General features: G+C 42.1%; 1 protein-coding gene across 3 annotated transcripts in view; it reads right to left on the bottom strand.

Moving 5' to 3' along the window:
- Positions 1-15,143, bottom strand: part of LOC129860834 (protein kinase C and casein kinase substrate in neurons protein 1-like) — a 57,673-nt gene that overhangs the window by 41,404 nt on the left and 1,126 nt on the right. For 2 of the 3 annotated variants that reach the window (XM_055931658.1, XM_055931660.1), the window contains exon 2: positions 2,308-2,376. The exons of the other annotated variant lie outside the window; for it this stretch is intronic. The gene's annotated coding sequence lies outside the window, so the exon portion shown is untranslated. The remainder of the gene's footprint in view (positions 1-2,307; positions 2,377-15,143) is intronic. 3 annotated transcript variants of the gene reach the window in all.

The raw sequence follows: 15,143 nt of genomic DNA, 5'->3' as shown, positions 1-15,143 counted from the left end.
TTTATTGTGCCTTTGAAGAACAACTGAATGCCTGATATGTTTACGTAGCTAACCTATAACAATGACATGCATTCCCCAAATACAGTACATCAAACAACTCTCTCTCTCTCTCACACACACACACACACACACACACACACACACACACACACAACCCCCACTCAGAACACGCAACTCCTAGTGCGGAGTTAACAGTGTCCAGAGTGCTGCTGCAGTGGTTATATAACCCACAAGCCTTCTGCCACAAGCCTCCTGGTGACAGTGAGTGTGGTAAAGAGAGAAAACCATGGGAGGAGGGGAGAGAATGATGGAGAGCAGAGGAGGAGAAAGAGATAGGGGGAGGAGGAAGACTGACATATTGTAAAGGGTGTTAAAGGGGAAGGGAAGAGCATGCACTGTACAGGCAGCAGCAATGGCTGTCCGCTCCACCACTTCCATCTGATGGGGAGAGAGATGGTGAATGTAGACAGGGCTCTCATGTCACTCCACCCTGGTCCAGTTTTTCCAGAGCCGAGGCACAGAGATGGAAGGAGCAGGGGAAGAAGGAAGGCGATACTGAATCTGGGAGCGGAGCTCTTCAAACACCAGCCTTTCTCTTCCTTCCCTCCATTTAGCTGCCTGACGCTCCCCAGAACACTGATTCTTCAAAGGCACGGTAAATACTGCCAGAGCGTGTGTGTGTGTGTGTGAGATCCCCTGGCCTAAATCCATCTTAATAACCTGAATGCTGTAAAAAGAGGATAGAGACAGAATGTAGAAGTGTTTGTGGAAGAGCTCACATGATGGATGGTTCGCTGCTCTGAGGTGCAAATTGATGTTGTGACAACCAAGTAGAGACATTAGATGCCTTGATACTCTCACAATAATCCTATATACAGAATGTATGTTATTCTATCATAGACAAGGTAAAAAATAAAATGGCAGCAGCACTAATGATGATTGACATTAATCTACATGCTATCTAACACCATGTCTACCTACTGACATTCATTTACAGCTTAGTCCATGTAACACTTACACAACAACTTCATAACTGGCTTATTACAATGTTTATGTTGTCTCAGAGAGATTTTAGCAGATGCATAGGTACAGAGCAAATTGTACCATGTCTGGGTCTACTACGGGTTTGGTTGTATAACAAAACATACTCCAATCATAACCTCAAGTAAATCAAGGCAGTATATTAGCAGCACTAACATGAAATGACTGACCATGACTGACAGTTGAGATACAATGACAGGAGCACTGTCCAGTCCATAAGCATCTTATGCTTCTATATGTAAACAGCTCTTATGGCTACAGGCAGATCAGTCGTCACTATAAAGGTCTTGGTTGAAGAAGGTTCATCAGACTCTACAGTGTGTGCATTTTGACTCTAATGGACAATTTGACTACTATTTTCCTTCTTGCATTTTTTTACCTTGTTGGATTGCACATTTGCACGTGTGCTAAATCGCAATACACACACACACACACTCCCTATTTTCCACCAACACAGATCAGTACACATGAATGTCTTGGAATGTGGTTGCTCGAACTCTCCTTCTAAGCAGCTCCATCCCTCCCTCTCTTCCCCAGCCCAGACAGCTGTGGATACCTGGACTAGAGCAGACCCACAGAACTGGGCTAACCAAACACAGCCTAAGGAAGTTGTTGTCTTACAGACCACACAGAGGAGGTGATCAAACAAGGAACATAGTAATTATTCCTGAATTATTGTTTGACAGTGTTTGTGCCATTTTAGGAGAGATGATAAAAGCGCTTGTGAATTCATAATTCTTGAACTGCAATCCATAGACGCTCCACTCAAACAAGAAGACGAGGTGAAACCAAATGTATAGTTCAAAGGTTAAAGACGAGAGGACACAAAGGCCTGGTCAGAGGAGGTCTAGGGTATGTGGACATAGGTAAGTATTTACTGTATGTCACAGGTTACATTGGATGGAACAGAATGGACAAGAAATAGAATGGCCTGTTAATCTGAGTGTAGTGCCCTCTTACAGAAACCCCCCAGTGAGCCCGGGCCTGTAACGGAATGACCACCTCATGAAATATTATTGATGTGCTGCTTTTAATTAGTCCAGCGGGAGCGTTTACCTAGTTAAAGATTTATGACCGAGACGGCCATTAGAACAATGCTTCAGAGACCAAACTACAGCCAACAAACATGTGGTTCCTTTGAGAAGCCTGATGACCACTGCAGGTCTATTGCAACCCCAAGTATACAGACAATCATACTAAATATATACTACATATACTAAATCATACAAAGGCTAAGAGACAAAGAGGACAAGGTTGAAGACTCACCTTCTCCACTGGATGGGAAATCAGGTTTCCATAAACCCTGGAGAGCTGCTGTCCTCTACAGGAGGTCACCTACACAGAGAGACAGGTTCAGGGAGACGTGTTGCAGACGCCCTCTATTTTCTGCAGTCTTATTTGAATAAACCTGACCTGACCATAATTCAACATGAGGGAAGATAAAATGGCAGTGTGGCACCTTGACAAAAAAGCAGACCACCAGACACAGCACAAAGGATGGGTGGTAACACTATTTTTAAGGGTACATAAAACATTTATAAGGCCTTTATAAACAGTTTGCTCACCATTTATTAATATTTACTCCCATATGTGTAAATCTTAGTAAAGTAGTTATTCACATATACAGCTCTGGTAAAAATGAAGAGACCAGTGCAAAATGATCGGTTTCTCTGATTTTACTATTTATAGGTATACGTTTGGGTAAAATGAACCTTTTTGTTTTATTCTGTAAACTACTGACAACATTTGTCCCAAATTCCAAATAAAGATATTGGTCAAAATAACAAAAAAGATGCAGTGCTGTCAGACCTCGAATAATGCAAAGAAAATAAGTTCATATTCATTTTTAAACAACACAATACTAATGTTTTAACTTAGGAAGAGTTCAGAAATCAATTTGGTGTTATAACCCTGATTTTCAATCACAGCTTTCATGCGTCTTGGCATGCTCTCCACCAGTCTTTCACATTGATGTAGGGTGACTTTATGCTATTCCTGGCACAAAAATTCAAGCAGCTCGGCTTTGTTTGATGGCTTGTGACCATCCATCTTCCTCTTGATCACATTCCAGAGGTTTTCAATGGGGTTCAGGTCTGGAGATTGGGCTGGCCATGACAGGGTCTTCATCTGGTGGTCCTCCATCAACACCTTGATTGTGATGGGGTTCACCTTGGGGTCAGGATAGGGGCTGCACCAAATGCTTGATGTATTTTAATAATTGATTATGCTTATGTTGTATTAATAGAAGGGGGAGGGCTATAAGACCCCCCCCCCCCCACTACATTTATAGGGTCCTAGACCACAGATTAGCAATATATGCATTATAAGGTTTAATACTGTTCCACGGTTCTTTTCTAGTCTCTGCCTCTTATAAGAAACGGTCTGAGAGATGTGTGAGCTATTGCAGTCAAAACAGGGTGTCTGTGAGAAAGCGCCTCAAGGCTAAAAGAGGTACATAGACACAGAACCTTGCAGGGGAGTAAAGAGATAAGAGACAAGTCAGACACACTACTGTAAACCACACAGGAATGGAAAATTACTCTCTCAGACCTTAGAAAACACTGGACCACTGTTCACTCCTGCAAGTTTGTATAACTGTATATGCATGGGATTGGTCTCATGAGTAGAAGGTGTTGACGTAGGCAGATACATCACTAGGGGTTGACTGCACACATATTAAAGCAACTTTAACCTTTTTTTATTTTGCAGAACTTACTCTGAAACATGCGTGCTATGTTTCCGTTGTCAACTTCAGTCTGCAAATATATTAATAAAGGTTTGATTGATTATTTGAAGATATTTTCTGATAGCTGATTTCATCAATAAACCAATGATTGACAAGGAACAAGGAACCTACCCCAACAATTGACCTGGCTGTGTGGCATGGAGCATTGTCCTGCTGGACAAACCAATCCTTGGGGAACATTGTCAGAGTAGAAGGAAGCAAGTTATTTTCCTGTACAACTTTGTACGTGGCTTGATTCATGCGTCCTTCACAAAGACAAATCATCCCAATTCCAGCCTTGCATAATCACCCCCAGATCATCACCAATCCTACACCAAATTGCACAGTGGGTGCAGGACCTGGAGAGGCCTACAAGCCACAGTGTCTTATTTGTTTTGTAACATTATTCGAGGTCTGACAACACTGCATCTTTCTTGTTATTTTGACCAGTTGTCATTTTCTGCAAATAAATGCTCTAAATTACAATATTTTTACTTAGAATTTGGGAGAAATGTTGTCAGTAGTTTATAGAATAAAACAAAAATGTTAATTTTACCCAAACACTTACCTATAAATAGTAAAACCAGAGAAACTGATAATTTTGCAGTGGTCTCTTAATTTTTTCCAGGGCTGTATATACAGTACCAGTCAAAAGTTAGAACACACCTACTCATTGAAGTGTTGTTGTACATTGTAGAATAATAGTGAAGACATAAAAAAGTGTTAGGAAATATATTTAGATTTGTTTATTTGAGATTCTTCAAAGTAACCACCTGCCATGTCTCTCTTTCTTGATTGAGAATCATAGGTGCCAGATCAGCTCGGCACAGGGCTGACAGATAGCCAGACTCCCCCTCTCCTCCTCTCTCCCACAACAGATTTATCACTTAACAACCGGATCGTAAATACCTGGTAGAAACTCTCCCTTCTGATCTGCAGTATTGAGTTAAAAATCCTTTGTGTGTAGAGACTTTAACATCAAAAGATTGGACATTGGAACATTTGTTTTGGAATCCAAACATCTGGAATGGTTGGTGGGGATCCAAACAATAATCATATCATGTAATGTAATTTGTTGTTTTGTGATGTCATTAACTTCTCTAGGGTAGGGGGCAGCATTGTGAATTTTGGATGAAAAGCGTGCCCAAATTAAACTGTCTGCTACTCAGCCATAAAAGCTAGAATATGCATATAATTAGTGGATTTGGATAGAAAACACTCTGAAGTTTCTAAAACTGTTTGAATGATGTCTGTAAGTATAACAGAACTCATATGGCAGGCAAAAACCTGAGAAAAAAATCCAACCGGGAAGTGGGAAATCTGAGGTTTGTAGTTTTTCAACTCATTGCCTATTGAATACACAGTGTCTATGGGGTCATATTGCACTTCCTAAGGCTTCCACTAAATGTCAACAGTCTTTAGAACCTTGTTTGAGGCTTCAACTGTGAAGTGGGGCGAATGAGAGGGGATTGAGTCAGAGGTCTGCCAGAGAGGCATGAGCTGACCACGCGCGTTCACGTGATAGTTAGCTTGCGTTCCATTGCAATTCTACAGACAAAGGAATTCTCCGGTTGGAACATTATTGAAGATTTATGTTAAAAACATCCTAAAGATTGATTCTATACATCGTTTGACATGTTTCTACGGACTGTAACGGAACTTTTTGACTTTGTCTGCACCTAGTGATCGCGCCTCATGAATTTTGATTACTGGGCTAAACGTGCGAACAAAAAGGAGGTATTTGGACATAAATTATGGACATTATCGAACAAAACAAACATTTATTGTGGAACTGGGATTCCTGGGAGTGCATTCAGATGAAGATCATCAAAGGTAAGTGAATATTTATAATGCTATTTCTGACTTCTGTTGACTACACAACATGGCGGATATCTGTTTGGGTTGTTTTGGTCTCTGAGCACTGTACTCAGATTATTGCATGGTGTGCTTTTTCCGTAAAGTTTTTTTGAAAATCTGACATAGCGGTTGCATTAAGGAGAAGTGGATCTAAAATTCCATGCATAACAGTTGTATATTTTAGCAATGTTTGTTATGAGTATTTCTGTAAATTGATGTGGCTCTCTGCTAAATCACAGGATGTTTTGGAACTACTGAACATAACGCGCCAATGTAAACTCAGGTTTTGGATATAAATATGAACTTTACCGAACAAAACATACATGTATTGTGTAACATGAAGTCCTATGAGTGTCATCTGATGAAGAACAAAGGTTAGTGATTCATTTTATCTCTATTTCTGCTTTTTGTGACTCCTCTCTTTGGCTGGAAAAATGGCTGTGTTTTTCTGTGACTTGGCTCTGACCTAACATAATCGTTTGGTGTGCTTTCGCCGTAAAGCCTTTGAAATCGGACACTGTGGCTGGATTTACAACACGTGTATCTTTAAAATGGTGTAAAATACTTTTATGTTTGAAGAATTTTAATTATGGGATTTCTGTTGTTTTGAATTTGGCGCCCTGCAGTTTCACTGGCTGTTGATGAGGTGGGACGCTAGTTGAGGTTAAGGATGGTATAACAAGATAACTGTAATTCTGCAAGTGTGCACATCCTAGTTATCGGATTTACATCTAAATGTTGTAAAACTTATATGATTAAATATGAAACTATTTGTGAAAAGACAGCAATGTGATTTTAGCCTTCTAAATGAGAAATTGTATTTCAAATAAAGTTTTATCTAGTCAGTAACCACGCCTACGTGAGCAGAGACATTATTCTGGTGTGATGGAACACCCTCTTTGACCAGAGTGCTTAAAAAGGACTCGTAACAAAATGTACATTAGACCAGAGAAAGTGAGGACAATCCACACGTTGAAATGGTTGCAAGCTCTTACAGACCAGACAGCGTGGAGCGGTGGCTACATGGCGGAAAAGTGGTTTAAAACTACAACACCAGAAAATGGTAAGACCCTCTGAAACTCTCGACGAGTGAAGAAGATAAAGACACATTCACAGTCTGCAGCTGTATATGTAAAATAGTCTAGGAAATTCGACCGAAGACAAGAAAAGAATAACATTTCCCCAAAAGCCAACGCGTGTGGAACACCTGAAGGAACCAGTCTAACAAACACGCAGAGACAAAGAAGCCTACTACAACTACAAAGGACATTGTGACCTCTGGTGGACAAACCAGAGACTTCTGTCGAACTACTCCTCATAGACCGGGTGATTAGACAGTCTAATTATATGCATATTCTAGCTTTTATGGCTGAGTAGCAGACAGTTTAATTTGGGCACGCTTTTATTCCAAAATTCCCAATGCTGCCCCCTACCCTAGAGAAGATAATGACATCACAAAACAACAAATTACATGACATGATTATTGTTTGGATCACCACCGGGTGATTTCAACAGAGAGACAACAAAGACATGCAAGCGTAAATATGTGTTGCATTTCTAAATGCGAATGAGCGGTTGTTAGGGTGCTAAATATCATTTTTACGATGAGCGTATTTTCCACATGTATGTACAATAAGCCCACTCTGTCTCTCCCGCTCTTTCTTTTCCCAACCCTTTCATTGTGTAACAAGCCGTCATATCGGGTTAGTCCACTAGGGACTTTTCATTGCATTATGTTAGTAATCAATAACCTATAACGTCTGTGTGTTTATGTATTTCTGTGTGATTGTTTAGTTAGTTAGTAAATAAATGATCAAGACAATTTGTGTATTGCTGAATCACCACTTTTAGGCTAGGGTTCGTGCAGATTTACGAGGTCAACGACGTTCAGAATGAGACTGATATGATAACGATATATTCTTGAGTTCATTCGGGAAAAGGTAACTCATTAAACAAACTTTTCCCGTGGTGCCCCAAGTTACTAATGAGTTAATTGTTACACGATTCATTTAATCATAGTTAATTGACTTTATAAAATAAACAGCCATCACATTAATGGTAGTCATGTCATGTCACGACACGACACACCCTTTGCCTCGATGACAGCTTGGCATTCTCTCAACCAGCTTCATGAGGTAGTCACCTGGAATGCAATTCAATTAACAGGTATGCCTTATTAAAAGTTAAATGACATAATTTATTTCCTTCTTAATGTGTTTGAGCCAATCAGTTGTGTTGTGACAAGGTAGGGGTGGTATAAGGAAGATAGCCCTAATTAGTAAAAGACCAAGTCCATATTACGGCAAGAACAGCTCAAATAAGCAAAGAGGTCATGAAGGTCAGTCGATCCGGAAAATTTCAAGAACTTTTAAAGTTTCTCCAAGTGCAGTCGCAAAAACCATCAAGCGATATGATGAAACTGGCTCTCATGAGGACCGCCACAGGAAAGGAAGACCCAGAGTTACCTCTGCTGCAGAGGATAAATTCATTAGAGTTAACTGTACTTCAGATTGCAGCCCAAATAAATGCCTCACAGAGTTCAAGTAACAGACACATCTCAACATCAACTGTTCAGAGGAGATTGCGTGAATCAGGCCTTCCTTCATGGTCAAATTGCTGCAAAGAAACCACTACTAAAGGACACCAATAAGAAGAAGAGACTTGCTTGGGGCAAAAAACATGAGCAACGGACATTGGACCGGTGGAGAAGATGGGAGCGGAGGAGAAGACGGGCCAATACAGGAGAGGGGGGACAAAATGCAAGGAAATCAGATAGTGGCAGCTGTACAAATAACTCATCCAAATGGCTTTGACTTCTCAAACACGACAGAAAGCTAACAGAATATGATGTCCCTTCACTTTATTAATTCAGCCTCTTACTTAGATTAACTAGCAAATTAAATGTAGGGGTTGTGTTAATGCAGAATTCTGCATTTTTCACACAGGAAAAAGTGTAAACGCAGATGTAAAATGCTTCTTAATGTAATTTCTGCTAGGCATCAGACATATTCATGCTTCATTTGCACTTCCCCACTCAGATGAGAATTAATGAATGGGCATTCGGTGCTCTGACTGATGTGTAGCTACTTTTCTCCAGTACTTTCTCAGGTGTAGCCAGCCAACTTTTCTCTGGTAAAACGCTAGATTAACTTTAAAACATTAGAAAATGTAGCTGGCTACATTCTTTCTATGATAAACATTAGAAATATGATGGCCATGCATAATTTTTGCAAAAAAATACCTTTCTTTTTCATTGTAAGCTCATTTACTTGTGAGGCTGCCAGCCAAATAGCATTGCACGTCTGTTGTCATCTGATGAAAATTAAGCTATTTTCTGACGAATGTGTTGCACGAATGTATTTTCTGTGAAAGGAAAACTATGGTTGCACTTCCCTGATCACTCTTTTGAAACAAAAAAAACACTTTTGACTTTCAATATAAAACACCATCCCTGTCAATACACAGCTGGACTCACCTGCTCCCACTTTCTCCCGTTGTGCTATTTACAAACAAACACGACTGGCTCAACTATTCTGGGGAACTACGGTAAGTTTCATAATGTAGCAGGTGAAATGAAGAATGCGGTCTGCTTTATCTCCTAACTTATTGCACAAGTTCACTGCAGATATTTACTTAAAAAGTAGTTAAAAATATTAAAATGTATTGAAAAACTTCAAATAAATAGTTTAAATTGTATTGAAAAACCATCCTGTGGCTATTTCCAAATACCCTGGTATACGGTATATACAGTATACCGCCCAAGCCTAGTGGCCGCCTGCCTCTAGCGCAGCAGATGGGAGGCTAGGGCGACACCGTGTGCTTGCTAACTAGCTAGTTAGCATCACTGTCTGCTAGCTCGCGAGTTAGCCAGCTAGCACACGGTGTCGCCCCAGCCTCCCGCCTGATGTGTACCAAAGACAACCGTGCCCAACAGGCAGGGTCGAAGGACACCGTCTACCGGTTGTCCCCGCCTCCCATTAGCACAGTAGACGGGAGGCTAGGGCGACACTGTGTACTACCTAGGTAGATAGTTTGCGGCACAGTGTCCTAATTTAAACATTTACCAATAGAAGTATAATGAGGGGTTCCTGCAGATGCAGGAATCCCCACATGCAGGAACGCCCCGAATTGCGAACCGCAATTGCACCCTTCTCAAATTGCGGCCTTCCCGACTGTAGGCAACCACCAAAATAAAGGAAACACTTGAGTAAATGAGGGATACAAATAAGATGTTATGGGGTGCATTTTCCTGACATGGTTTAGCTCCACTTGTAGAATCTATGCCAAGGCGCATTGAAGCGATTCTGGCGGCTTGTGGTGACCAAACACCCTTTTAAGACACTATGTTGGTGTTTCTTTTATTTTGGCAGTTACCTGTATTTGCTTGTGGCGACATTATGCTTTCTGGTGTATTTTGAAAATTGAAAGCAGGCTCCTGTAGTTGGATATTTTAAAAATACCCCCCCCCCCCCCAAAAAAAACTGTATTTTTCTTTTATGGGCCAACCGACCCAACACAACATTTCATGATCCTTAGGTGTTGCTGGGCGTTTGATAATACAGTTGCCAAAATGTAGCACTGACCATACTCAGTGGTTGTCTTCTACAGCAATTTTGTAAATCTGATATCAAATTCCAAATGACACGTCTTCTTTCATGTTTCGCATAGCTCCATCTGTTAAATCCTCAGTTATGTTTCAGCATGTATTAAAAAACAGATGAACACTGAAGAGAAGGAGGATTAAAAACTACCTAGAGTGCCCTATTCCATTGTGGTTAGCTTCCTCTGTTGTGATAAAGCTTGCCATCTCCTCCCACTGCCTTCCCTCTGACAGACCATTCACTGGCGGCAGAATTAGAGTGCATTCCATTACTCTCTGTATGATAACCACAGTTATGTGACAGAGCCGTTGGTTGCATGACCGCAAATCATAATGCAATGCTAATTACTAACTCTAGGCTGTAAGCAGCAGCAGCAGCTTCCACGACCTCTCAGGAGCAAAGACAAGTGAAGCATGTTATTAGACCTACAAAAAACCCACAAATGTGTTTGTGATTAAAACCCACACATACACAGGCTACTGTGGATAACAATGTGAGCTAGGGAAAACAGGCAAAGGTTAGTAGGGTCTATATTATATGCAGATATTATAATTCTAACTAATTGCCCACCACACACTTCTCTGATCTCAGTTATGTCATTGCAGCAAAACAAATCCATTGCAACAGGTTCTCGGAAACAAAGTGCTGTGGGAATATTTAAGATACTCTTTAAAGAGGTAGGGTTTCAGAGGTTTTCGGAAGATGGGCAGGAACTCTACTGTCCTAGCACCAGGGGGAAGCTTGTTCCACCACTGGGGTGCCAGGACAGAGAAGAGCGTTTACTGGGCTGATTGGGAGCTGAACCCCTGGAGGGGTTGGAGGGCCAGGAGAGAAAGATGGTGTCAGAACGGAGTGCTTGGGTTGGAGTGTGGAGTTTGAGCAGATCCTGACCCATGGACATGACACTGAGAACTAATCCAAGATCAGTGACAGAATGACATTGTGCGGGAGAACAAACAAATGGGTGAAGACAGGAAACAGTTTGTGTTAAGAGACGTGGATGCACAGCACGCCCTCTTTGAATGTTGGCACCAGCTTTAGAATAGCTTTTCCTCGAAGAGATTATGTGGGCACTTGTAAGTGCGTGTTTTAGCACGGAAAGGGCCTCCTCCTTTGGGCTCTCGAGTGGCGCAGCGGTCTAAGGCACTGCATCTCAGTGCTAGAGGTGTCACTACAGACCCTGGTTTGATTCCAGTCTGTATCACAACCGGCCATGATTGGGAGTCCCATAGGGCGGCGCACAATTGGCAGAGTCTTCCGGGTTTGGCCGTGGTACGCTGTCATTGAAAATAAGAATTTGTTCTTAACTGACTTGCCTAGTTAAATAAATTAAAGAAAAAGCCAGAGAAGAAAAAGAGTCAGTAAAGATCTATTTATTTTTTCTTCACATACACCAGATAGGTGCAGTGAAATGTGTTGTTTTACAGGTTCAGCCATAGTAATCCAGTGCCCCTGGAGCAAATGAAGGTGAAGTGCCATGCTCAAGAGCACAGAGAGATTTTTCACCTTGTTATCTTGGGTATTCGAACCAGCAGTTTTAAGTTCCTCGGCGTACACATCACAGACAAACTAAAATGGTCCACCCACACAGACAGTGTGGTGAAGAAGGCGCAGCAGCGCCTCTTCAACCTCAGGAGGCTGAAGAAATTTGGCTTGTCACCAAAAACTTTTACAGATGCACAATCGAGAGCATCCGCTCGGGCTGTATCGCCGCCTGGTACGGCAACTGCTCCGCCCATAACCGGAAGGCTCTCCAGAGGGTAGTGAGGTCTGCACAACGCATCACCGGGTGCAAACTACCTGCCCTCTAGGACACCTACACCACCCGATGTCACAGGAAGGCCAAAAAGATCATCAAGGACAACAACCACCCGAGCCACTGCCTGTTCACCCCGCTATCATCCAGAAGGCGAGGTCAGTACAGGTGCATCAAAGCAGGGACCGAGAGACTGAAAAACAGCTTCTATCTCAAGGCCATCAGACTGCTAAACAGCCATCACTAACATTGAGTGGCTGCTGCCAACATACTGACTCAACTCCAGGCACTTTAATAATGGAAAAATTGATGTAATCAATTTATCACTAGCCACTTTATATTATATGTTTACTTACTCATCTCATATGTATATACTGTACGCTATGCCATCTACTGCATCTTGATGTAATTAAATGTATCACTAGCCACTTTAAACAATGCCACATAATGTTTTCATACCCTACATTACTCATCTCATATGTATACTGTACTCTATACCATCTTACTGCATCTTGCCTATGCCGTTCGGCCATCACTCATTTATATATTTTTATGTACATATTCATTCCTTTACACTTGTGTGTATAAGGTAGTTGTTGTGAAATTTTTCGGTTCTATTACCTGTTAGAGATTACTGCATGGTCGGAACTAGAAGCACAAGCATTTCGCTACACTTGCATTAACACCTGCTAAGCATGTGTATGTGACAAATAAATTTGATTTGGCCCATCACTCTAACTGCTAGACTACCTTAATAAAGAGAAGAGTAATCCAAGTATAAACTCAGTTTGAGTCAACAAGAAAGATTATTTTTAGTCATCTGATATTGAACGGTTCCTGTTGAAAGACTCAACTCCAAGGTAGGAAAGTGCATGGAGTCCGCTAATAAAAAGCAAACCCTTACAGCTTCTTACGCCGCACTACAATTGGATTATGCCCCTTACTGCATCGTCTCCATCCTCTCCCTCCTCTGCAGCCAAATCACTCAGTGGCACCTTTGCTGACAGACGTGCAGAGGGTGTGGTTCAACCCACTGACGGCAGAGCTCAACATAGCACCATGGACAGCTCCACCCAAGTGACGGCGGACAGAACAAACGGCCGTATGGTCTACCTTCCCTTCCTCTGGTTCAATAAACTATGCTGAGGCAGTTGATCCCCTCGTAGACCTTGTTGACACCCTGATGAGGGAGGCATGAACAACCCATTTCTCTGAAGGGCCTGACATCCCCTTATTCATTGCCCAGTTCTCAGTTGTAGGCTACCTCCTACAAGACCTTGCACTGTGAAAAAGGATTGAACATCACATCCCACGGTTGTTTCATCAGCCATAAGTAATGGTGCAGAAGAATCACTAATGATATAAACATCCCCAAACTGCATAAATGTTTATACATGTGCATTCTACCGGTCTATCTTGTGTTTTGACTGCACTTAGACAGACACTACATGACCAAAAGTATGTGGACACCTGCTCGTTGAACATCAATCATGGGCATTGTTAGCAACTGAGGTTATTCTTCAATAACACAGACCGCAAAGCAAATCAGGGGGAGAAAATAGATTTATTTGAGCAGGACAAATCATAGGTGCTATGCTGAAAAGTAGACGTTCAGTCTTCCCTGTCCTTCAGTTTTCCTCCACAGAACAAAGGACAGGATGCCACTTATAACCCCCCACCCTAGTCTGGGGTTGACCAATCAGAAGTCCTTGCAGGACAACTTGGCCAATGGCCAAAAAACAAGTATCCCACTCCAGACTCAATGTACAGACCAATGAAAACGTGGGCCACGTTACACATGTAGCTCTGAGTTCATGACTGACATCCCACAGATCCTAACTGAAAACTAACTCCTACTGATCATTAATCCTAGTCCTCTCATCCTCTGAGTTGTGTATTTATCTTCAAAATATTCTTATAGCATTAATATAGAGTTGGTCCCCGCTTTGCTGCAATAACAGCCTACACTCTTCTGGGAAGGCTTTCCACTAGATGTTAGAACATTGCTGCGGTGACTTGCTTCCATTCAGCCACAAGAGCATTAGTGAGGATGGTCACTGATGTTGGGCGTTTAGGCCTGGTTCGCAGTCGGCGTTTCCGATTCATCCCAAAGGTGTTCGATGAGGTTGAGGTCAGGGCTCTGTGCAGGGCAGTCAAGTTCTTCCACACCAATCTCGATAAACCATTTCTGTATGGACCTCGCTTTGTGCATGGGGCATTGTCATGCTGAAATAGGAAAGGGCCTTCCCCAAACTGTTGCCACAAAGTTGGAAGTACAGAATTGCCTAGAATGTCATTGTATGCTGTAGCGTTAAGATTTCCCTTCTCTGGAACTAAGGCGCCTAGCCCGAACCATGAAAAACAGCCGCAGACCATTAATCCTCCTCCACCAAACTTTACAGTTGGCACTATGTATAGTGGCAGGTAGTGTTCTCCTGGCATCCCCCCAAACCCAGATTCGTCCGTTGGACTGCCAGATGGTGAAGCGTGATTCATTCCAGCTGACGCTTGGTAATATGCATGGTAATCTTAGGCTTGTGTGCGGCTGCTCGGCCATGGAAACCCATTTCATGAAGCTCCCGACAAACAGTTCTTGTGCTGATGTTGGTTCCAGCAGCAGTTTGGAACTCAGTAGTGAGTGTTGCAACCGAGGACAGACAATTTTTACACATTACTCGCTTCAGCACTCAGCGGTCCAGTTATGTTAGCTTGTGTGGCCTACCACTTCGTGGCTGAGCCGTTATTGCTCCTAGACATTTCCACTTTAGAATAACAGCATTTACAGGTGACCTGGGCAGCTCTACCAGGGCAGAAATTTGATGAACTGACTTGTTGGAAGTCACTGAGCTCTTCAGTAAGGCCATTCTACTGCCAATGCTTGTCTATGGATATTGCATGGCTGTGTGCTCGATTTTATACACCTGTCAGCAACGGGTGTGGCTGAAATAGCTGAATCCACTAATTTGAAGGGGTGTCCACATACTTTTGTATACATAGACACTTGATAGGAAATACAATTCCATTAATGCCAATAATATTGTTGATTCGTGAGAAAGGAGCGGCAGAGATTCCACCAAGTAAAACAATAAGGCTTTCAAATACAGTAGCGATGGCTCCTCACTGTGATATGACAGGCTATTACATAACGTCAGACCGGAATGCC

Source organism: Salvelinus fontinalis, chromosome 8 (genome assembly GCF_029448725.1).
Source record: "Salvelinus fontinalis isolate EN_2023a chromosome 8, ASM2944872v1, whole genome shotgun sequence".
In the NCBI taxonomy this organism is placed as follows: domain Eukaryota; kingdom Metazoa; phylum Chordata; class Actinopteri; order Salmoniformes; family Salmonidae; genus Salvelinus; species Salvelinus fontinalis.
Note: the sequence above shows the minus strand (reverse complement) of the source record. Positions and strands in the feature narration are given on the sequence as shown.